The sequence below is a fragment of the Diospyros lotus genome, chromosome 9 (assembly GCF_014633365.1).
Source record: "Diospyros lotus cultivar Yz01 chromosome 9, ASM1463336v1, whole genome shotgun sequence".
NCBI classification, from domain to species: Eukaryota; Viridiplantae; Streptophyta; class Magnoliopsida; order Ericales; family Ebenaceae; genus Diospyros; species Diospyros lotus.
Genome location: NC_068346.1, coordinates 21,669,062 through 21,695,749, shown reverse-complemented (window position 1 = coordinate 21,695,749; position 26,688 = coordinate 21,669,062). Strand labels below are relative to the sequence as shown.

The window sequence follows — 26,688 nt, the reverse complement described above, 5'->3', positions numbered from 1 at the left end:
TCAATACGCAACCCAAACCTGAATGGGATGCATCGCTGTAAATGGAATATTTCTCTCCACTCCTTGGAATGGCTAAAACTGGTGCAGTAGTTAACTTTCGCTTCAATTCTTGGAAGGCACGTGCACACGCGTCATTCCATTCAAACTTTTCTCCTTTTCTTGTTAGCTTAGTCATAGGGGAAGATAAACGAGCAAACCCTTCAATGAATCGTCTATAATAGCCTGCAAGACCTAGAAAACTACGTATCTCTGTCACTGTCGTAGGTCTCGGCCAATCCATAACTGCTTTGGTCTTGTCTGGATCCACTGAAATACCATCTCCAGACACCACATGACCTAGAAATCCAATTTGAGTGAGCCAGAACTCACACTTGCTGAACTTGGCATACAGTTGCTCTTCTTTAAGTCTTTGTAATACCAGAGTAAGATGCTCTGTATGCTCCTCCACATTAGATGAGTAGACTAGGATATCGTCGATGAAGACAATAATGAATCGATCTAGGTACTCACGTAGAACTCGATTCATCAAATCCATGAAAACAGCTGGGGCATTCGTCAACCCAAATGGCATCACCACAAACTCGTAGTGTCCATAGCGAGTCCTGAAAGCAGTCTTCTGAATATCATCATCTCTAACTCGCACCTGATGGTATCCCGATCTCAAATCTATCTTCGAGAATACCTTAGCTCCTCGCAATTGATCTAACAAGTCATCCACTCGAGGTAAGGGGTATTTATTCTTCACTGTCACCTGGTTCAATTGACGATAGTCAATACATAATCTCAAAGATCCATCTTTCTTCCTCACGAACAATACTGGTGCACCCCACGGGGATGAACTGGGTCGGATAAAGCCCTTCTCTATTAATTCTTCTAATTGGGCCTTCAACTCCTTTAGCTCATTAGGTGCCATCCGATATGGAGCCTTAGAGATAGGCTGCGTACCAGGCAATAATTCGATAGTAAACTCCGATCCTCTCCGAGGGGGTAATCCTGGTAGCTCATCTGGGAAAACTTCTTGGAAATCTCGTACTACTGGTACCCCGGTTAAATTCTTCTTGCTTCCTTCGTCAGTGGTTACAAAGGCTAGATAGGCCTCGCATCCATCACGCATTAGCTTTTCAACTTTCATCACCGAGATCATAGGAATCGTAGACATAGGCTTGACTCCTCTATAAATAAGAATTGGCTGTTGAGGTAGTTCAAAATCAATAATCTTTCGCCGACAATCGACTCTTGCATAATGTCGTGATAGCCAATCCATGCCAAGGATCAAATCAAAATCCTTAACATCGAGAATTACCAAATCTCCCAATAGCTTCTTATCATGGACCTCGATCTCACAATTCTCAAACATTTCTCTAGCTATCATAATCTTATCTCCTGGCGTAGACACAATCAAGTGGTACGGCAAAGAAATCCGAGAATGGGGAACATAACATACTGTGCGCAGTGCAATAAAAGAATGTGTAGAACCAGTATCAAATAATGCACGCACATCATGACCATATAGGGATAGAATACCTTGGATAGTCCCGTCGCCCTGCTCTGCCTCAGCTGTGGTAAGGGCATAAACTCTACCCTGCACCTGTCTATCTGCGGGCGGTGGATGCTGAGCTACTGGTAGCGCTGGTATTGGTGCCGCTCCTAGCCCTCTAGCTGCTGGTGGCCTCTGATTCGCCTGCTGACCTCTATTTTGGGGCGGTTGAGTACACCGGTTGGCTGTGTGTCCTTTTTGTCCGCACCTGAAACAAGTGACCTCTGGCGCGGGAAGTGCTGCTTGATTCCTCGGGCAATCTTTCTTTCTATGCCCCTCTTGTCCACACTTGAAACAAACGTTCTTCCCAGCTAGGCACGGTCCTCCGTGCTTCCTCCCACATTGACCACATTGTGGGTTATTCTCTACTTTATTTCCTTGTCCGGCTGTCCACTTCCTCTTCTTATTATTGTTGGACGAACCCTGAGATGTACCTGTGCCCTTCTTGGCTGCTTGTGTTGCTCTCCATTCATTGCGATCTCGCTCGATAGCATATGCTCGTTGGACCACCGTGGCATAATCCACGCTTAGAGCTCCTCCAAAAGCATGTCGGATATCCGCACGCAATCCTCTCTGAAATTTGGCGGCTTTCTTTGCTTCACTGGACACCAACTCTGGAGCGTATCGTGACAATGCTGTAAACTCCGCCTCGTACTGAGCCACCGTGTTAGTACCTTGTATCAACTCCACGAATTCATAAACTTTCTGCTCCTTGACCCACGCTGGGCAATAAGCGTCGTTGAACACTTGTTGAAACTCAACCCATGTGGGTTCTCGATCACCAAACCTCTGGCGGGCAGTCTCCCACCATCTCTCGGCATCACCTCTGAACATGAACGTGCTAAGTCGAACTCGTCGGTCGTCCGCACAACCAATAGATCGGAGATGCTTCTCTATTGATAGCATCCAATTCTCCGCTGTTGCTGCATCTGTACCTCCATGAAATGCTGGTGGTCGAAACGCCATGAAGTCCTTCAATAATTGACTCCCAGTGTCTGCCGCTACAACTGGAGTTGTTGGGGCAACTAGCGGTTCGCCTCCACTGCCTCCTGCTTCTTGGTGTACTTGCGGCTGCCTCACCTGATTCGTCACTAGGGTATCAACTACCCTCATCAAGCCTGCCAACATGCCTCGCATCTCGGCCATACCCTGTCGTAAGTCACTACCAGAATGCCCTGGTGAGCCTGGTGTGGGAACTGGAACCTCGCCTGGCGTAGAAGTAGCCTGGCTGCGAGTACGGGGTCGTCCTCTTTGATTACTCATCTTCCTGTATCACCACTTAGGGTTAGAATACTGTAAATTGGGTTAACGTATCTAACTGACGGACACAAGTCCTAACTCTACCCAACATCCTATGTGTGTACTGGAGACTCCTCAAAACACTGCTCTGATACCAATACTGTAACACCCCCTCTCCTAGAACTGCCCGAGAAGAGGTGCTACGGGGAAAATAAAATAAACCAACTGATAACTGAATTCTGATACCAATACTGTATATATATCGATTAACTGTAATAAGACTCTGAGTCAACAAAAACTGAAATCATAATTGCATCTAAGGGAAATTCCCTAAACTGGAAATTAAAATGAATCTAAACTGATCAAACACTAACTAACAACTAATAACTAATAACTCCCAGACATCTTTGGTCTTGAGCGGCTCCACGTACACACACTACTGGACACTGCTGCTAGGCCCCACGTCTGGTACTCCCCCACTAGGACCTGGAATGGTGAAGAGTACAAGGTGAGCTACAAAGCTCAGCAAGTAATAAACTAGAAAGAATAACTGAAGCTGAATCGAAGAATATCGATACTGATAAAAATACTTACTGAACTTGTACTGAGAGATATAATAATCACTGGATGGCATTTATAAGATGTAATGCACATAAGCTGTAAACTAAATGCAGGTATGCAACTTTGGCCCATAGGCCCACATAACTGTAACACATACCTGACTGATCTGAGTCCTGCAAACATAAAAACTGTAAGCACATACTTTGGGCAATATGCCCCTAGCTCCCTGGTCGACATCAGGCGAGCAACTCATAACTGAGATATAATTGTACTGATACTAGTGGGATCCCCGCGGACAAGCCGCCTGGCGCGCATAATGCAATGCTCATATAAATGCTAGCACACGATATGTAGTGCTCCACATAAGTCATGCTCAATGCTCATACAATGTGTATGCACATAATCTCACAAAATAATGTTGACCATGTCATAATGAACTGCTAAACATGGTATATGATTTTTTTACTAGAAATGTTGAGATTCAAATATTCTGAAATTTCTAAGTATAGGCATGGCATATTGGATTTGATGATATCTTGGCATAAAAATTCAATATTTGAATAATTGAATATTCATATTAAATTTAAAACTTGAATCAAGAATTTATTGGAAGCTATTTGGATGCCATTTGATACTATTTGGATGATTGAGAAAGTCTAAGGAGGAAATTTGAATGAAAAACAGCTCATCCGAATGAAAAAAAATGGATTTCAGCAAGCTCATTCGAATGGCAGAAAAACTCATTCGAATGACAGAGACTCATTCGAATGACAAAAGGCTCATTCGAATGACTGATGATATTTCAAGGCTATTCGGATCTGATCTGGGACTCATTCGAATGACTCTCAAATTCATTCGAATGAATTTTGAAAATTTTCAACTTTTGAACTGGCAAAACTCGACTCATTCGAATGCAACAGTAACCTTATTCGAATCAATTTGAAAGTCATTCGAATGACAAGAAGGCTCATTCGAATGCTAAGCTATACAAAGCAACAACTTACTCACATCTTCAAGGGCTCATTCGAATGACAACAAGGCTCATTCGAATGACAGTCAAAAACCTAAAAAATACATACGAATGATATGATAATCACATGACTCATTCGAATGACCCAAAAACTCATTCGAATGACTGGAATATTATAGGGGAAAAGCCTACGATAACACTGAAACTTATTCGGATGCTTTGAAACTCATTCGAATGACTCAAGGCTTATTCGAATGACTGGATTCTTATCAGGTATACAGCTTACGATAACAGAGAGCAAATCTTTCATTCAAAACTTATCTTCACTACACCATTCCAAAAGAAATCTTGGGAGAACAATCCCAATTGATATATAAACAACTTGAGGGATGATTTACTGATCATAGCTAATGAAAAACGTTGCAAGAAACATGCCTGAACTGATTGATACTCACTGTAAGCATGTAAATACATATATAAACATGCACTGATCTGATATAACTCACTGTAACGCACATATTTGAATATATACATGCACTGGAACTGATATAAATTCTGAAATATGATATCAACTCAATCAAGACCTGTAAGAAAGGATTACAGGGGAAGGATACTTGCCTTATGATCTTCTTGATCGACTTAATGATCTCACGAGAGCCTCCTATGCAAGACTTGAACTCACTGTTCGTGCCTTTCAAACTCTCTGATCGATCCAATGATCTAACAGAAGCCTCCAACGCAAAGCCTTTAATTCACTGTTGAAGCTTCTTCTTCTCTCTGTTGTTCTTCACACGGCGAAGACAACATGGCTAATGACTATTATATATATACATATGCTTAAGAGAAACCCTAATGCCATCTCTCTCTCCTAATATAACTAGGAGTCTTTCAAACCGAATCCTTCTCACGGCTGGGTTAATTAATCCCTTAATCACACTAATTCTGTTTAACAATTAAACTCTAATATCAAATCCTTAAATGACCAACACGTCCTTGCATTTAATCTTCTCAATAATTAAACATAATTAAATGCTATTTTCTCAATTAAATCTCTAAATTGCCACATTAACAATTAATTGGCAAAAATTCTCCAAACAAAACTAATTAAGAAATTCAATAATTTCTAAATAAAAATCTAAACTCTCTAATGGGTCGTTACAATTTCTCCCCTCCTTAAAAGAATTTGGTCCTCCAAATTCGTAACTGGTTACTCGAACAATGAGGGGTAAAGACGCCTCATCTCTTCTTCTAGCTCCCACGTCGCCTCTTCTACCGAGTGACGCTGCCATTGAACCTTCACAAGAGGAATTGATCGATTCCTCAAGGTCTTCTCTTTACGCTCTAAAATACTGGTAGGCATCTCTTCATAAGATACGTCTTCTTTAACTTCAAGAGTCTGAAAATCGATCACATGCTGAGGATCTGGCACATATTTCCTCAACATCGAAACATGGAATACATTGTGGACATGGGACAACTGCGGTGGCAAAGCTAACTCATATGCCAAAGTCCCTATCCGTCTCAAAATCTCAAATGGACCAACGTAACGGGGACTAAGCTTTCCTGTTACGCCAAATCTTCGCACACCTTTAATAGGCATGACTCTCAACCAAACATGGTCGCCTACCTCAAACTCAAGGTCTCGCCGTCGCTTGTCTGCATAGCTCTTCTGTCTGTCTTGTGCTGTCTTCATTCTTGTTTTGATCACCCGGATCTTTTCTGTTGTCTGCTCCACAATTTCAGGACCCAATAAAGTCCTATCTCCAATCTCTTCCCAACATATCGGTGATCGACATGGTCGCCCATACAAAGCCTCATATGGTGACATTCCAATACTTGAATGGAAACTATTATTGTAGGAAAATTCCACCAAAGGTAAATGCTCATCCCAACTACCTTGGAAATCTAGAACGCAAGCTCTCAACATGTCCTCGAGAGTCCTAATAGTCCTCTCTGACTGGCCATCTGTCTGTGGATGAAAGGCCGTGCTGAACTTCAACTGAGATCCCAATGCCTCATGCAAAGCTCCTCAAAAATGAGAAGTAAAACGAGGATCTCGATCTGATACAATGCTGGATGGAACACCGTGTAACTTCACGATCTCCTCAATGTAAATTTTGGCAAATCTATTTAATGGATAAGTCTTCTTAATAGGAAGGAAATGGGTTTAACTTGATTAGGGGTTTAACTTGATTTTCGGTACAATTATGAGTAACCGAATGGATTGGAGGGAGTGCTCCGAAATCAAGATATCTAAAAACAATTATATGAAGCGAACCATAATTTCGATACGATTATTATGACATCGAAAAAAATCTGATCGGAAACAGTTTTTTGTGCAGCTAAAAATCAGGCCGAAAAGACGAATCGTCGTAATTCGTTAACAAAAAGTCAATTGAACTCAAAATACACTTTAATTTAGTTATTAGAACAACCTTTTGGTTGTTTAATGTTGAAACAAAAGTACAAGCGATCAAATCGAACAATAGGACGTAAGCGTAATTTCTTCATTTTTCCCGACTTTGGTCGAAAAAAGAAATTTCTTTTTTTTTTTTGTCAATTTTCAATGGTGGAATGAAGATAATTTCATATGGTTTTAAGTGTAGTTTTATTTGGAAGTGTAATTTAAATATTCAAAAGATAAGGGGTTTAACTTGATTTTCGGTACAATTATGAGTAACCGAATGGATTGGAGGGAGTGCTCCGAAATCAAGATATCTAAAAACAATTCTATTAAACGAACCAGAATGTCGATACGATTATTATGACATCGAAAAAAATCTGATCGGAAACAGTTTTTTGTGCAGCTAAAAATCAGGCCGAAAACACGAATCGTCGAAATTCGTTCACAAAAAGTCAATTGTACTCAAAATACACTTTAATTTAGTTATTAGAACAACCTTTTGGTTGTTTAATTTTGAAACAAAAGTACAAGCGATCAAATCGAACAACAAGACGTAAGCGTAATTTCTTCATTTTTCTCGACTTTGGTCGAAAAAAGAAATTTCTTTTTTTTTTTTTTGTCAATGTTCAATGGTGGAATGAAGATAATTTCATATGCTTTTAAGTGTAGTTTTATTTGGAAGTGTAATTAAATATTCAAAAGATTAGGGGTTTAACTTGATTTTCGGTACAATTATGAGTAACCGAATGGATTGGAGGGAGTGCTCCGAAATCAAGATATCTAAAAACAATTCTATGAAGCGAACCATAATTTCGATACGATTATTATGACATCGAAAAAAATCTGATCGGAAACAGTTTTTTGTGCAGCTAAAAATCAGGCCGAAAAGACGAATCGTCGTAATTCGTTAACAAAAAGTCAATTGAACTCAAAATACACTTTAATTTAGTTATTAGAACAACCTTTTGGTTGTTTAATGTTGAAACAAAAGTACAAGCGATCAAATCGAACAATAGGACGTAAGCGTAATTTCTTCATTTTTCCCGACTTTGGTCGAAAAAAGAAATTTGTTTTTTTTTTTTGTCAATTTTCAATGGTGGAATGAAGATAATTTCATATGGTTTTAAGTGTAGTTTTATTTGGAAGTGTAATTTAAATATTCAAAAGATTAGGGGTTTAAGTTGATTTTCGGTACAATTATGAGTAACCGAATGGATTGGACGGAGTGCTCCGAAATCAAGATATCTAAAAACAATTCTATTAAACGAACCATAATTTCGATACGATTATTATGACATCGAAAAAAATCTGATCGGAAACAGTTTTTTGTGCAGCTAAAAATCAGGCCGAAAACACGAATCGTCGAAATTCGTTCACAAAAAGTCAATTGAACTCAAAATACACTTTAATTTAGTTATTAGAACAACCTTTTGGTTGTTTAATTTTGAAACAAAAGTACAAGCGATCAAATCGAACAATAAGACGTAAGCATAATTTCTTCATTTTTCTCGACTTTGGTCGAAAAAAGAAATTTCTTTTTTTTTTTTTTTGTGAATTTTCAATGGTGGAATGAAGATAATTTCATATGCTTTTAAGTGTAGTTTTATTTGGAAGTGTAATTAAATATTCAAAAGATTAGGGGTTTAATTTGATTTTCGGTACAATTATGAGTAACCGAATGGATTGGAGGGAGTGCTTCGAAATCAAGATATCTAAAAACAATTATATGAAGCGAACCATAATTTCGATACGATTATTATGACATCGAAAAAAATCTGATCGGAAATAATTTTTTGTGCAGCTAAAAATCAGGCCGAAAAGACGAATCGTCATAATTCGTTAACAAAAAGTCAATTGAACTCAAAATACACTTTAATTTAGATATTAGAACAACCTTTTGGTTGTTTAATGTTGAAACAAAAGTACAAGCGATCAAATCGAACAATAGGACGTAAGTGTAATTTCTTCATTTTTCCGGACTTTGGTCGAAAAAAGAAATTTCTTTTTTTTTTTTTGTCAATTTTCAATGGTGGAATGAAGATAATTTCATATGGTTTTAAGAGTAGTTTTATTTGGAAGTGTAATTTAAATATTCAAAAGATTAGGGGTTTAACTTGATTTTCGGTACAATTATGAGTAACCGAATGGATTGGAGGGAGTGCACCGAAATCAAGATATCTAAAAACAATTCTATTAAACGAACCAGAATTTCGATACGATTATTATGACATCGAAAAAAATCTGATCGGAAACAGTTTTTTGTGCAGTTAAAAATCAGGCCGAAAACACGAATCGTCGAAATTCGTTCACAAAAAGTCAATTGAACTCAAAATACACTTTAATTTAGTTATTAGAACAACCTTTTGGTTGTTTAATTTTGAAACAAAAGTACAAGCGATCAAATCGAACAATAAGACGTAAGCGTAATTTCTTCATTTTTCTCGACTTTGGTCGAAAAAAGAAATTTCTTTTTTTTTTTTCGTCAATTTTCAATGGTGGAATGAAGATAATTTCATATGCTTTTAAGTTTAGTTTTATTTGGAAGTGTAATTAAATATTCAAAAGATTAGGGTTTTAACTTGATTTTCGGTACAATTATGAGTAACCGAATGGATTGGAGGGAGTGCTCCGAAATAAAGATATCTAAAAAAAATTATATGAAACGAACCAGAATTTCGATACAATTATTATGACATCGAAAAAAATCTGATCAGAAACAGTTTTTTGTGCAGCTAAAAATCAGGCAAAAAAGTCGAATCGTCGTAATTCGTTCACAAAAAGTCAATTGAACTCAAAATATACTTTAATTTAGTTATTAGAACAACCTTTTGGTTGTTTAATGTTGAAACAAAAGTACAAGCGATCAAATCGAACAATAGGACGTAAGCGTAATTTCTTCATTTTTCCCGACTTTGGTCGAAAAAAGAAAAATTTCTTTTTTTTTTTTGTCAATTTTCAATGGTGGAATGAAGATAATTTCATATGCTTTTAAGTGTAGTTTTATTTGGAAGTGTAATTTAAATATTCAAAAGATTAGGGGTTTAACTTGATTTTCGGTACAATTATGAGTAACCGAATGGATTGGAGGGAGTGCTCCGAAATCAAGATATCTAAAAACAATTCTATGAAACGAACCAAAATTTCGATACGATTATTATGACATCGAAAAAAATCTGATCGGAAACAGTTTTTTGTGCAGCTAAAAATCAGGCCGAAAACACGAATCGTCGAAATTCGTTCACAAAAAGTCAATTGAACTCAAAATACACTTTAATTTAGTTATTAGAACAACCTTTTGATTGTTTAATTTTGAAACAAAAGTACAAGCGATCAAATCGAACAATAAGACGTAAGCGTAATTTCTTCATTTTTCTCGACTTTGGTCGAGAAAAGAAATTTCTTTTTTTTTTTTGTCAATTTTCAATGGTGGAATGAAGATAATTTAATATGCTTTTAAGTGTAGTTTTATTTGGAAGTGTAATTAAATATTCAAAAGATTAGGGGTTTAACTTGATTTTCGGTACAATTATGAGTAACCGAATGGATTGGAGGGAGTGCTCCGAAATAAAGATATCTAAAAAAAATTATATGAAACGAACCAGAATTTCGATACGATTATTATGACATCGAAAAAAATCTGATCAGAAACAGTTTTTTGTGCAGCTAAAAATCAGGCAAAAAAGTCGAATCGTCGTAATTCGTTCACAAAAAGTCAATTGAACTCAAAATATACTTTAATTTAGTTATTAGAACAACCTTTTGGTTGTTTAATGTTGAAACAAAAGTACAAGCGATCAAATCGAACAATAGGACGTAAGCGTAATTTCTTCATTTTTCCCGACTTTGGTCGAAAAAAGAAAAATTTCTTTTTTTTTTTTTGTCAATTTTCAATGGTGGAATGAAGATAATTTCATATGGTTTTAAGTGTAGTTTTATTTGGAAGTGTAATTTAAATATTCAAAAGATTAGGGGTTTAACTTGATTTTCGGTACAATTATGTGTAACCGAATGGATTAGAGGGAGTGCTCCGAAATCAAGATATCTAAAAACAATTCTATGAAACGAACCAAAATTTCGATACGATTATTATGACGTCGAAAAAAATCTGATCGGAAACAATTTTTTGTGCAGCTAAAAATCAGGCCGAAAACACGAATCGTCGAAATTCGTTCACAAAAAGTCAATTGAACTCAAAATACACTTTAATTTAGTTATTAGAACAACCTTTTGATTGTTTAATTTTGAAACAAAAGTACAAGCGATCAAATCGAACAATAAGACGTAAGCGTAATTTCTTCATTTTTCTCGACTTTAGTCGAGAAAAGAAATTTCTTTTTTTTTTTTTTTCAATTTTCAATGGTGGAATGAAGATAATTTAATATGCTTTTAAGTGTAGTTTTATTTGGAAGTGTAATTAAATATTCAAAAGATTAGGGGTTTAACTTGATTTTCGGTACAATTATGAGTAACCGAATGGATTGGAGGGAGTGCTCCGAAATCAAGATATCTAAAAACAATTATATGAAGCGAACCATAATTTCGATACGATTATTATGACATCGAAAAAAATCTGATCGGAAACAGTTTTTTGTGCAGCTAAAAATCAGGCCGAAAAGACGAATCGTCGTAATTCGTTAACAAAAAGTCAATTGAACTCAAAATACACTTTAATTTAGTTATTAGAACAACCTTTTGGTTATTTAATGTTGAAACAAAAGTACAAGCGATCAAATCGAACAATAGGACGTAAGCGTAATTTCTTCATTTTTCTCGACTTTGGTCGAAAAAAGAAATTTCTTTTTTTTTTTTTTGTCAATGTTCAATGGTGGAATGAAGATAATTTCATATGCTTTTAAGTGTAGTTTTATTTGGAAGTGTAATTAAATATTCAAAAGATTAGGGGTTTAACTTGATTTTCGGTACAATTATGAGTAACCGAATGGATTGGAGGGAGTGCTCCGAAATCAAGATATCTAAAAACAATTATATGAAGCGAACCATAATTTCGATACGATTTTTATGACATCGAAAAAAATCTGATCGGAAACAGTTTTTTGTGCAGCTAATGTAACACCCCCTCTCCTAGAACTGCCCGAGAAGAGGTGCTACGGGGAAAATAAAATAAACCAACTGATAACTGAATTCTGATACCAATACTGTATATATATCGATTAACTGTAATAAGACTCTGAGTCAACAAAAACTGAAATCATAATTGCATCTAAGGGAAATTCCCTAAACTGGAAATTAAAATGAATCTAAACTGATCAAACACTAACTAACAACTAATAACTAATAACTCCCAGACATCTTTGGTCTTGAGCGGCTCCACGTACACACACTACTGGACACTGCTGCTAGGCCCCACGTCTGGTACTCCCCCACTAGGACCTGGAATGGTGAAGAGTACAAGGTGAGCTACAAAGCTCAGCAAGTAATAAACTAGAAAGAATAACTGAAGCTGAATCGAAGAATATCGATACTGATAAAAATACTTACTGAACTTGTACTGAGAGATATAATAATCACTGGATGGCATTTATAAGATGTAATGCACATAAGCTGTAAACTAAATGCAGGTATGCAACTTTGGCCCATAGGCCCACATAACTGTAACACATACCTGACTGATCTGAGTCCTGCAAACATAAAAACTGTAAGCACATACTTTGGGCAATATGCCCCTAGCTCCCTGGTCGACATCAGGCGAGCAACTCATAACTGAGATATAATTGTACTGATACTAGTGGGATCCCCGCGGACAAGCCGCCTGGCGCGCATAATGCAATGCTCATATAAATGCTAGCACACGATATGTAGTGCTCCACATAAGTCATGCTCAATGCTCATACAATGTGTATGCACATAATCTCACAAAATAATGTTGACCATGTCATAATGAACTGCTAAACATGGTATATGATTTTTTTACTAGAAATGTTGAGATTCAAATATTCTGAAATTTCTAAGTATAGGCATGGCATATTGGATTTGATGATATCTTGGCATAAAAATTCAATATTTGAATAATTGAATATTCATATTAAATTTAAAACTTGAATCAAGAATTTATTGGAAACTATTTGGATGCCATTTGATACTATTTGGATGATTGAGAAAGTCTAAGGAGGAAATTTGAATGAAAAACAGCTCATCCGAATGAAAAAAAATGGATTTCAGCAAGCTCATTCGAATGGCAGAAAAACTCATTCGAATGACAGAGACTCATTCGAATGACAAAAGGCTCATTCGAATGACTGATGATATTTCAAGGCTATTCGGATCTGATCTGGGACTCATTCGAATGACTCTCAAATTCATTCGAATGAATTTTGAAAATTTTCAACTTTTGAACTGGCAAAACTCGACTCATTCGAATGCAACAGTAACCTTATTTGAATCAATTTGAAAGTCATTCGAATGACAAGAAGGCTCATTCGAATGCTAAGCTATACAAAGCAACAACTTACTCACATCTTCAAGGGCTCATTCGAATGACAACAAGGCTCATTCGAATGACAGTCAAAAACCTAAAAAATACATACGAATGATATGATAATCACATGACTCATTCGAATGACCCAAAAACTCATTCGAATGACTGGAATATTATAGGGGAAAAGCCTACGATAACACTGAAACTTATTCGGATGCTTTGAAACTCATTCGAATGACTCAAGGCTTATTCGAATGACTGGATTCTTATCAGGTATACAGCTTACGATAACAGAGAGCAAATCTTTCATTCAAAACTTATCTTCACTACACCATTCCAAAAGAAATCTTGGGAGAACAATCCCAATTGATATATAAACAACTTGAGGGATGATTTACTGATCATAGCTAATGAAAAACGTTGCAAGAAACATGCCTGAACTGATTGATACTCACTGTAAGCATGTAAATACATATATAAACATGCACTGATCTGATATAACTCACTGTAACGCACATATTTGAATATATACATGCACTGGAACTGATATAAATTCTGAAATATGATATCAACTCAATCAAGACCTGTAAGAAAGGATTACAGGGGAAGGATACTTGCCTTATGATCTTCTTGATCGACTTAATGATCTCACGAGAGCCTCCTATGCAAGACTTGAACTCACTGTTCGTGCCTTTCAAACTCTCTGATCGATCCAATGATCTAACAGAAGCCTCCAACGCAAAGCCTTTAATTCACTGTTGAAGCTTCTTCTTCTCTCTGTTGTTCTTCACACGGCGAAGACAACATGGCTAATGACTATTATATATATACATATGCTTAAGAGAAACCCTAATGCCATCTCTCTCTCCTAATATAACTAGGAGTCTTTCAAACCGAATCCTTCTCACGGCTGGGTTAATTAATCCCTTAATCACACTAATTCTGTTTAACAATTAAACTCTAATATCAAATCCTTAAATGACCAACACGTCCTTGCATTTAATCTTCTCAATAATTAAACATAATTAAATGCTATTTTCTCAATTAAATCTCTAAATTGCCACATTAACAATTAATTGGCAAAAATTCTCCAAACAAAACTAATTAAGAAATTCAATAATTTCTAAATAAAAATCTAAACTCTCTAATGGGTCGTTACAATTTCTCCCCTCCTTAAAAGAATTTGGTCCTCCAAATTCGTAACTGGTTACTCGAACAATGAGGGGTAAAGACGCCTCATCTCTTCTTCTAGCTCCCACGTCGCCTCTTCTACCGAGTGACGCTGCCATTGAACCTTCACAAGAGGAATTGATCGATTCCTCAAGGTCTTCTCTTTACGCTCTAAAATACTGGTAGGCATCTCTTCATAAGATACGTCTTCTTTAACTTCAAGAGTCTGAAAATCGATCACATGCTGAGGATCTGGCACATATTTCCTCAACATCGAAACATGGAATACATTGTGGACATGGGACAACTGCGGTGGCAAAGCTAACTCATATGCCAAAGTCCCTATCCGTCTCAAAATCTCAAATGGACCAACGTAACGGGGACTAAGCTTTCCTGTTACGCCAAATCTTCGCACACCTTTAATAGGCATGACTCTCAACCAAACATGGTCGCCTACCTCAAACTCAAGGTCTCGCCGTCGCTTGTCTGCATAGCTCTTCTGTCTGTCTTGTGCTGTCTTCATTCTTGTTTTGATCACCCGGATCTTTTCTGTTGTCTGCTCCACAATTTCAGGACCCAATAAAGTCCTATCTCCAATCTCTTCCCAACATATCGGTGATCGACATGGTCGCCCATACAAAGCCTCATATGGTGACATTCCAATACTTGAATGGAAACTATTATTGTAGGAAAATTCCACCAAAGGTAAATGCTCATCCCAACTACCTTGGAAATCTAGAACGCAAGCTCTCAACATGTCCTCGAGAGTCCTAATAGTCCTCTCTGACTGGCCATCTGTCTGTGGATGAAAGGCCGTGCTGAACTTCAACTGAGATCCCAATGCCTCATGCAAAGCTCCTCAAAAATGAGAAGTAAAACGAGGATCTCGATCTGATACAATGCTGGATGGAACACCGTGTAACTTCACGATCTCCTCAATGTAAATTTTGGCAAATCTATTTAATGGATAAGTCTTCTTAATAGGAAGGAAATGGGTTTAACTTGATTAGGGGTTTAACTTGATTTTCGGTACAATTATGAGTAACCGAATGGATTGGAGGGAGTGCTCCGAAATCAAGATATCTAAAAACAATTATATGAAGCGAACCATAATTTCGATACGATTATTATGACATCGAAAAAAATCTGATCGGAAACAGTTTTTTGTGCAGCTAAAAATCAGGCCGAAAAGACGAATCGTCGTAATTCGTTAACAAAAAGTCAATTGAACTCAAAATACACTTTAATTTAGTTATTAGAACAACCTTTTGGTTTTTTAATGTTGAAACAAAAGTACAAGCGATCAAATCGAACAATAGGACGTAAGCGTAATTTCTTCATTTTTCCCGACTTTGGTCGAAAAAAGAAATTTCTTTTTTTTTTTTGTCAATTTTCAATGGTGGAATGAAGATAATTTCATATGGTTTTAAGTGTAGTTTTATTTGGAAGTGTAATTTAAATATTCAAAAGATAAGGGGTTTAACTTGATTTTCGGTACAATTATGAGTAACCGAATGGATTGGAGGGAGTGCTCCGAAATCAAGATATCTAAAAACAATTCTATTAAACGAACCAGAATGTCGATACGATTATTATGACATCGAAAAAAATCTAATCGGAAACAGTTTTTTGTGCAGCTAAAAATCAGGCCGAAAACACGAATCGTCGAAATTCGTTCACAAAAAGTCAATTGTACTCAAAATACACTTTAATTTAGTTATTAGAACAACCTTTTGGTTGTTTAATTTTGAAACAAAAGTACAAGCGATCAAATCGAACAACAAGACGTAAGCGTAATTTCTTCATTTTTCTCGACTTTGGTCGAAAAAAGAAATTTCTTTTTTTTTTTTTTGTCAATGTTCAATGGTGGAATGAAGATAATTTCATATGCTTTTAAGTGTAGTTTTATTTGGAAGTGTAATTAAATATTCAAAAGATTAGGGGTTTAACTTGATTTTCGGTACAATTATGAGTAACCGAATGGATTGGAGGGAGTGCTCCGAAATCAAGATATCTAAAAACAATTCTATGAAGCGAACCATAATTTCGATACGATTATTATGACATCGAAAAAAATCTGATCGGAAACAGTTTTTTGTGCAGCTAAAAATCAGGCCGAAAAGACGAATCGTCGTAATTCGTTAACAAAAAGTCAATTGAACTCAAAATACACTTTAATTTAGTTATTAGAACAACCTTTTGGTTGTTTAATGTTGAAACAAAAGTACAAGCGATCAAATCGAACAATAGGACGTAAGCGTAATTTCTTCATTTTTCCCGACTTTGGTCGAAAAAAGAAATTTGTTTTTTTTTTTTGTCAATTTTCAATGGTGGAATGAAGATAATTTCATATGGTTTTAAGTGTAGTTTTATTTGGAAGTGTAATTTAAATATTCAAAAGATTAGGGGTTTAAGTTGATTTTCGGTACAATTATGAGTAACCGAATGGATTGGACGGAGTGCTCCGAAATCAAGATATCTAAAAACAATTCTATTAAACGAACCATAATTTCGATACGATTATTATGACATCGAAAAAAATCTGATCGGAAACAGTTTTTTGTGCAGCTAAAAATCAGGCCGAAAACACGAATCGTCGAAATTCGTTCACAAAAAGTCAATTGAACTCAAAATACACTTTAATTTAGTTATTAGAACAACCTTTTGGTTGTTTAATTTTGAAACAAAAGTACAAGCGATCAAATCGAACAATAAGACGTAAGCATAATTTCTTCATTTTTCTCGACTTTGGTCGAAAAAAGAAATTTCTTTTTTTTTTTTTTGTCAATTTTCAATGGTGGAATAAAGATAATTTCATATGCTTTTAAGTGTAGTTTTATTTGGAAGTGTAATTAAATATTCAAAAGATTAGGGGTTTAATTTGATTTTCGGTACAATTATGAGTAACCGAATGGATTGGAGGGAGTGCTTCGAAATCAAGATATCTAAAAACAATTATATGAAGCGAACCATAATTTCGATACGATTATTATGACATCGAAAAAAATCTGATCGGAAATAATTTTTTGTGCAGCTAAAAATCAGGCCGAAAAGACGAATCGTCATAATTCGTTAACAAAAAGTCAATTGAACTCAAAATACACTTTAATTTAGATATTAGAACAACCTTTTGGTTGTTTAATGTTGAAACAAAAGTACAAGCGATCAAATCGAACAATAGGACGTAAGTGTAATTTCTTCATTTTTCCGGACTTTGGTCGAAAAAAGAAATTTCTTTTTTTTTTTTTGTCAATTTTCAATGGTGGAATGAAGATAATTTCATATGGTTTTAAGAGTAGTTTTATTTGGAAGTGTAATTTAAATATTCAAAAGATTAGGGGTTTAACTTGATTTTCGGTACAATTATGAGTAACCGAATGGATTGGAGGGAGTGCACCGAAATCAAGATATCTAAAAACAATTCTATTAAACGAACCAGAATTTCGATACGATTATTATGACATCGAAAAAAATCTGATCGGAAACAGTTTTTTGTGCAGTTAAAAATCAGGCCGAAAACACGAATCGTCGAAATTCGTTCACAAAAAGTCAATTGAACTCAAAATACACTTTAATTTAGTTATTAGAACAACCTTTTGGTTGTTTAATTTTGAAACAAAAGTACAAGCGATCAAATCGAACAATAAGACGTAAGCGTAATTTCTTCATTTTTCTCGACTTTGGTCGAAAAAAGAAATTTCTTTTTTTTTTTTCGTCAATTTTCAATGGTGGAATGAAGATAATTTCATATGCTTTTAAGTTTAGTTTTATTTGGAAGTGTAATTAAATATTCAAAAGATTAGGGTTTTAACTTGATTTTCGGTACAATTATGAGTAACCGAATGGATTGGAGGGAGTGCTCCGAAATAAAGATATCTAAAAAAAATTATATGAAACGAACCAGAATTTCGATACAATTATTATGACATCGAAAAAAATCTGATCAGAAACAGTTTTTTGTGCAGCTAAAAATCAGGCAAAAAAGTCGAATCGTCGTAATTCGTTCACAAAAAGTCAATTGAACTCAAAATATACTTTAATTTAGTTATTAGAACAACCTTTTGGTTGTTTAATGTTGAAACAAAAGTACAAGCGATCAAATCGAACAATAGGACGTAAGCGTAATTTCTTCATTTTTCCCGACTTTGGTCGAAAAAAGAAAAATTTCTTTTTTTTTTTTGTCAATTTTCAATGGTGGAATGAAGATAATTTCATATGCTTTTAAGTGTAGTTTTATTTGGAAGTGTAATTTAAATATTCAAAAGATTAGGGGTTTAACTTGATTTTCGGTACAATTATGAGTAACCGAATGGATTGGAGGGAGTGCTCCGAAATCAAGATATCTAAAAACAATTCTATGAAACGAACCAAAATTTCGATACGATTATTATGACATCGAAAAAAATCTGATCGGAAACAGTTTTTTGTGCAGCTAAAAATCAGGCCGAAAACACGAATCGTCGAAATTCGTTCACAAAAAGTCAATTGAACTCAAAATACACTTTAATTTAGTTATTAGAACAACCTTTTGATTGTTTAATTTTGAAACAAAAGTACAAGCGATCAAATCGAACAATAAGACGTAAGCGTAATTTCTTCATTTTTCTCGACTTTGGTCGAGAAAAGAAATTTCTTTTTTTTTTTTGTCAATTTTCAATGGTGGAATGAAGATAATTTAATATGCTTTTAAGTGTAGTTTTATTTGGAAGTGTAATTAAATATTCAAAAGATTAGGGGTTTAACTTGATTTTCGGTACAATTATGAGTAACCGAATGGATTGGAGGGAGTGCTCCGAAATAAAGATATCTAAAAAAAATTATATGAAACGAACCAGAATTTCGATACGATTATTATGACATCGAAAAAAATCTGATCAGAAACAGTTTTTTGTGCAGCTAAAAATCAGGCAAAAAAGTCGAATCGTCGTAATTCGTTCACAAAAAGTCAATTGAACTCAAAATATACTTTAATTTAGTTATTAGAACAACCTTTTGGTTGTTTAATGTTGAAACAAAAGTACAAGCGATCAAATCGAACAATAGGACGTAAGCGTAATTTCTTCATTTTTCCCGACTTTGGTCGAAAAAAGAAAAATTTCTTTTTTTTTTTTTGTCAATTTTCAATGGTGGAATGAAGATAATTTCATATGGTTTTAAGTGTAGTTTTATTTGGAAGTGTAATTTAAATATTCAAAAGATTAGGGGTTTAACTTGATTTTCGGTACAATTATGTGTAACCGAATGGATTAGAGGGAGTGCTCCGAAATCAAGATATCTAAAAACAATTCTATGAAACGAACCAAAATTTCGATACGATTATTATGACGTCGAAAAAAATCTGATCGGAAACAATTTTTTGTGCAGCTAAAAATCAGGCCGAAAACACGAATCGTCGAAATTCGTTCACAAAAAGTCAATTCAACTCAAAATACACTTTAATTTAGTTATTAGAACAACCTTTTGATTGTTTAATTTTGAAACAAAAGTACAAGCGATCAAATCGAACAATAAGACGTAAGCGTAATTTCTTCATTTTTCTCGACTTTAGTCGAGAAAAGAAATTTCTTTTTTTTTTTTTTTCAATTTTCAATGGTGGAATGAAGATAATTTAATATGCTTTTAAGTGTAGTTTTATTTGGAAGTGTAATTAAATATTCAAAAGATTAGGGGTTTAACTTGATTTTCGGTACAATTATGAGTAACCGAATGGATTGGAGGGAGTGCTCCGAAATCAAGATATCTAAAAACAATTATATGAAGCGAACCATAATTTCGATACGATTATTATGACATCGAAAAAAATCTGATCGGAAACAGTTTTTTGTGCAGCTAAAAATCAGGCCGAAAAGACGAATCGTCGTAATTCGTTAACAAAAAGTCAATTGAACTCAAAATACACTTTAATTTAGTTATTAGAACAACCTTTTGGTTGTTTAATGTTGAAACAAAAGTACAAGCGATCAAATCGAACAATAGGACGTAAGCGTAATTTCTTCATTTTTCCCGACTTTGGTCGAAAAAAGAAATTTCTTTTTTTTTTTTGTCAATTTTCAATGGTGGAATGAAGATAATTTCATATGGTTTTAAGTGTAGTTTTATTTGGAAGTGTAATTTAAATATTCAAAAGATAAGGGGTTTAACTTGATTTTCGGTACAATTATGAGTAACCGAATGGATTGGAGGGAGTGCTCCGAAATCAAGATATCTAAAAACAATTCTATTAAACGAACCAGAATGTCGATACGATTATTATGACATCGAAAAAAATCTGATCGGAAACAGTTTTTTGTGCAGCTAAAAATCAGGCCGAAAACACGAATCGTCGAAATTCGTTCACAAAAAGTCAATTGTACTCAAAATACACTTTAATTTAGTAATTAGAACAACCTTTTGGTTGTTTAATTTTGAAACAAAAGTACAAGCGATCAAATCGAACAACAAGACGTAAGCGTAATTTCTTCATTTTTCTCGACTTTGGTCGAAAAAAGAAATTTCTTTTTTTTTTTTTTGTCAATGTTCAATGGTGGAATGAAGATAATTTCATATGCTTTTAAGTGTAGTTTTATTTGGAAGTGTAATTAAATATTCAAAAGATTAGGGGTTTAACTTGATTTTCGGTACAATTATGAATAACCGAATGGATTGGAGTGAGTGCTCCGAAATCAAGATATCTAAAAACAATTATATGAAGCGAACCATAATTTCGATACGATTATTATGACATCGAAAAAAATCTGATCGGAAACAGTTTTTTGTGCAGCTAAAAATCAGGCCGAAAAGACGAATCGTCGTAATTCGTTAACAAAAAGTCAATTGAACTCAAAATACACTTTAATTTAGTTATTAGAACAACCTTTTGGTTGTTTAATGTTGAAAGAAAAGTACAAGCGATCAAATCGAACAATAGGACGTAAGCGTAATTTTTTCATTTTTCCCGACTTTGGTCGAAAAAAGAAATTTCTTTTTTTTTTTTGTCAATTTTCAATGGTGGAATGAAGATAATTTCATATGCTTTTAAGTGTAGTTTTATTTGGAAGTGTAATTTAAATATTCAAAAGATTAGGGGTTTAACTTGATTTTCGGTACAATTATGAGTAACCGAATGGATTGGAGGGAGTGCTCCGAAATCAAGATATCTAAAAACAATTCTATTAAACGAACCAGAATGTCGATACGATTATTATGACATCGAAAAAAATCTGATCGGAAACAGTTTTTTGTGCTGCTAAAAATCAGGCCGAAAACACGAATCGTCGAAATTCGTTCACAAAAAGTCAATTGAACTCAAAATACACTTTAATTTAGTTATTAGAACAACCTTTTGGTTGTTTAATTTTGAAACAAAAGTACAAGCGATCAAATCGAACAATAAGACGTAAGCATAATTTCTTCATTTTTCTCGACTTTGGTCGAAAAAAGAAATTTCTTTTTTTTTTTTTTGTCAATTTTCAATGGTGGAATGCAGATAATTTCATATGCTTTTAAGTGTAGTTTTATTTGGAAGTGTAATTAAATATTCAAAAGATTAGGGGTTTAACTTGATTTTCGGTACAATTATGAGTAACCGAATGGATTGGAGGGAGTGCTCCGAAATCAAGATATCTAAAAACAATTATATGAAGCGAACCATAATTTCAATACGATTATTATGACATCGAAAAAAATCTGATCGGAAACAATTTTTTGTGCAGCTAAAAATCAGGCCGAAAAGACGAATCGTCGTAATTCGTTAACAAAAAGTCAATTGAACTCAAAATACACTTTAATTTAGTTATTAGAACAACCTTTTGGTTGTTTAATTTTGAAACAAAAGTACAAGCGATCAAATCGAACAATAAGACGTAAGCGTAATTTCTTCATTTTTCTCGACTTTGGTCGAAAAAAGAAATTTCTTTTTTTTTTTTTCGTCAATTTTCAATGGTGGAATGAAGATAATTTCATATGCTTTTAAGTGTAGTTTTATTTGGAAGTGTAATTTAAATATTCAAAAGATAAGGGGTTTAACTTGATTTTCGGTACAATTATGAGTAACCGAATGGATTGGAGGGAGTGCTCCGAAATCAAGATATCTAAAAACAATTCTATTAAACGAACCAGAATGTCGATACGATTATTATGACATCGAAAAAAATCTGATCGGAAACATTTTTTTGTGCAGCTAAAAATCAGGCCAAAAACACGAATCGTCGAAATTCGTTCACAAAAAGTCAATTGTACTCAAAATACACTTTAATTTAGTTATTAGAACAACCTTTTGGTTGTTTAATTTTGAAACAAAAGTACAAGCGATCAAATCGAACAATAAGACGTAAGCATAATTTCTTCATTTTTCTCGACTTTGGTCGAAAAAAGAAATTTCTTTTTTTTTTTTTTGTCAATTTTCAATGGTGGAATGAAGATAATTTCATATGCTTTTAAGTGTAGTTTTATTTGGAAGTGTAATTTAAATATTCAAAAGATTAGGGGTTTAACTTGATTTTCGGTACAATTATGAGTAACCGAATGGATTGGAGGGAGTGCTCCGAAATCAAGATATCTAAAAACAATTATATGAAACGAAACAGAATTTCGATACGATTATTATGACATCGAAAAAAATCTGATCGGAAACAGTTTTTTGTGCAGCTAAAAATCAGGCCGAAAACACGAATCGTCGAAATTCGTTCACAAAAAGTCAATTGAACTCAAAATACACTTTAATTTAGTTATTAGAACAACCTTTTGGTTGTTTAATTTTGAAACAAAAGTACAAGCGATCAAATCGAACAATAAGACGTAAGCGTAATTTCTTCATTTTTCTCAACTTTGGTCGAAAAAAGAAATTTCTTTTTTTTTTTTTGTCAATTTTCAATGGTGGAATGAAGATAATTTCATATGCTTTTAAGTGTAGTTTTATTTGGAAGTGTAATTAAATATTCAAAAGATTAGGGGTTTAACTTGATTTTCGGTACAATTATGAATAACCGAATGGATTGGAGTGAGTGCTCCGAAATCAAGATATCTAAAAACAATTATATGAAGCGAACCATAATTTCGATACGATTATTATGACATCGAAAAAAATCTGATCGGAAACAGTTTTTTGTGCAGCTAAAAATCAGGCCGAAAAGACGAATCGTCGTAATTCGTTAACAAAAAGTCAATTGAACTCAAAATACACTTTAATTTAGTTATTAGAACAACCTTTTGGTTGTTTAATGTTGAAAGAAAAGTACAAGCGATCAAATCGAACAATAGGACGTAAGCGTAATTTTTTCATTTTTCCCGACTTTGGTCGAAAAAAGAAATTTCTTTTTTTTTTTTGTCAATTTTCAATGGTGGAATGAAGATAATTTCATATGCTTTTAAGTGTAGTTTTATTTGGAAGTGTAATTTAAATATTCAAAAGATTAGGGGTTTAACTTGATTTTCGGTACAATTATGAGTAACCGAATGGATTGGAGGGAGTGCTCCGAAATCAAGATATCTAAAAACAATTCTATTAAACGAACCAGAATGTCGATACGATTATTATGACATCGAAAAAAATCTGATCGGAAACAGTTTTTTGTGCTGCTAAAAATCAGGCCGAAAACACGAATCGTCGAAATTCGTTCACAAAAAGTCAATTGAACTCAAAATACACTTTAATTTAGTTATTAGAACAACCTTTTGGTTGTTTAATTTTGAAACAAAAGTACAAGCGATCAAATCGAACAATAAGACGTAAGCATAATTTCTTCATTTTTCTCGACTTTGGTCGAAAAAAGAAATTTCTTTTTTTTTTTTTTGTCAATTTTCAATGGTGGAATGCAGATAATTTCATATGCTTTTAAGTGTAGTTTTATTTGGAAGTGTAATTAAATATTCAAAAGATTAGGGGTTTAACTTGATTTTCGGTACAATTATGAGTAACCGAATGGATTGGAGGGAGTGCTCCGAAATCAAGATATCTAAAAACAATTATATGAAGCGAACCATAATTTCAATACGATTATTATGACATCGAAAAAAATCTGATCGGAAACAATTTTTTGTGCAGCTAAAAATCAGGCCGAAAAGACGAATCGTCGTAATTCGTTAACAAAAAGTCAATTGAACTCAAAATACACTTTAATTTAGTTATTAGAACAACCTTTTGGTTGTTTAATTTTGAAACAAAAGTACAAGCGATCAAATCGAACAATAAGACGTAAGCGTAATTTCTTCATTTTTCTCGACTTTGGTCGAAAAAAGAAATTTCTTTTTTTTTTTTTCGTCAATTTTCAATGGTGGAATGAAGATAATTTCATATGCTTTTAAGTGTAGTTTTATTTGGAAGTGTAATTTAAATATTCAAAAGATTAGGGGTTTAACTTGATTTTCGGTACAATTATGAGTAACCGAATGGATTGGAGGGAGTGCTCCGAAATCAAGATATCTAAAAACAATTCTATTAAACGAACCAGAATGTCGATACGATTATTATGACATCGAAAAAAATCTGATCGGAAACATTTTTTTGTGCAGCTAAAAATCAGGCCGAAAAACAAGAATCGTCGAAATTCGTTCACAAAAAGTCAATTGAACTCAAAATACACTTTAATTTAGTTATTAGAACAACCTTTTGGTTGTTTAATTTTGAAACAAAAGTACAAGCGATCAAATCGAACAATAAGACGTAAGCGTAATTTCTTCATTTTTCTCGACTTTGGTCGAAAAAAGAAATTTCTTTTTTTTTTTTTTTGTCAATTTTCAATGGTGGAATGAAGATAATTTCATATGCTTTTAAGTGTAGTTTTATTTGGAAGTGTAATTAAATATTCAAAAGATTAGGGGTTTAACTTGATTTTCGGTACAATTATGAGTAACCGAATGGATTGGAGGGAGTGCTTCGAAATCAAGATATCTAAAAACAATTATATGAAGCGAACCATAATTTCGATACGATTATTATGACATCGAAAAAAATCTGATCGGAAACAATTTTTTGTGCAGCTAAAAATCAGGCCGAAAAGACGAATCGTCGTAATTCGTTAACAAAAAGTCAATTGAACTCAAAATACACTTTAATTTAGTTATTAGAACAACCTTTTGGTTGTTTAATGTTGAAACAAAAGTACAAGCGATCAAATCGAACAATAGGACGTAAGTGTAATTTCTTCATTTTTCTCGACTTTGGTCGAAAAAAGAAATTTCTTTTTTTTTTTTTCGTCAATTTTCAATGGTGGAATGAAGATAATTTCGTATGCTTTTAAGTGTAGTTTTATTTGGAAGTGTAATTTAAATATTCAAAAGATTAGGGGTTTAACTTGATTTTCGGTACAATTATGAGTAACCGAATGGATTGGAGGGAGTGCTCCGAAATCAAGATATCTAAAAACAATTCTATTAAACGAACCAGAATTTCGATACGATTATTATGACATCGAAAAAAATCTGATCGGAAACAGTTTTTTGTGCAGCTAAAAATCAGGCCGAAAAGACGAATCGTCGTAATTCGTTAACAAAAAGTCAATTGAACTCAAAATACACTTTAATTTAGTTATTAGAACAACCTTTTGGTTGTTTAATTTTGAAACAAAAGTACAAGCGATCAAATCGAACAATAAGACGTAAGCGTAATTTCTTCATTTTTCTCGACTTTGGTCGAAAAAAGAAATTTCTTTTTTTTTTTTTGTCAATTTTCAATGGTGGAATGAAGATAATTTCATATGGTTTTAAGTGTAGTTTTATTTGGAAGTGTAATTTAAATATTCAAAAGATTAGGGGTTTAACTTGATTTTCGGTACAATTATGAGTAACCGAATGGATTGGAGGGAGTGCTCCGAAATCAAGATATCTAAAAACAATTCTATTAAACGAACCAGAATTTCGATACGATTATTATGACATCGAAAAAAATCTGATCGGAAACAGTTTTTTGTGCAGCTAAAAATCAGGCCGAAAACACGAATCGTCGAAATTCGTTCACAAAAAGTCAATTGAACTCAAAATACACTTTAATTTAGTTATTAGAACAACCTTTTGGTTGTTTAATTTTGAAACAAAAGTACAAGCGATCAAATCGAACAATAAGACGTAAGCGTAATTTCTTCATTTTTCTCGACTTTGGTCGAAAAAAGAAATTTCTTTTTTTTTTTTCGTCAATTTTCAATGGTGGAATGAAGATAATTTCATATGCTTTTAAGTGTAGTTTTATTTGGAAGTGTAATTAAATATTCAAAAGATTAGGGGTTTAACTTGATTTTCGGTACAATTATGAGTAACCGAATGGATTGGAGGGAGTGCTCCGAAATCAAGATATCTAAAAACAATTATATGAAACGAACCAGAATTTCGATACGATTATTATGACATCGAAAAAAATCTGATCGGAAACAGTTTTTTGTGCAGCTAAAAATCAGGCCGAA

The 26,688-nt window shown here is 34.0% G+C and overlaps 1 long non-coding RNA gene across 2 annotated transcripts; it reads right to left on the bottom strand.

Moving 5' to 3' along the window:
• Window positions 1-9,199: 9,199 nt before the first annotated feature.
• LOC127810107 (uncharacterized) lies at window positions 9,200-26,686 on the bottom strand. Of its 2 annotated transcripts, none has more exons than XR_008025359.1 (3): window positions 24,900-26,686; window positions 16,048-16,978; window positions 9,200-10,003 (listed from the first exon to the last, which is right to left on the bottom strand). It is a non-coding gene; the product is annotated as an uncharacterized LOC127810107 (long non-coding RNA). The 2 variants fall into 2 exon arrangements; XR_008025360.1 differs by lacking the exons at window positions 9,200-10,003; window positions 16,048-16,978 and adding exons at window positions 18,039-18,842; window positions 22,569-23,035.
• Window positions 26,687-26,688: the final 2 nt, after the last annotated feature.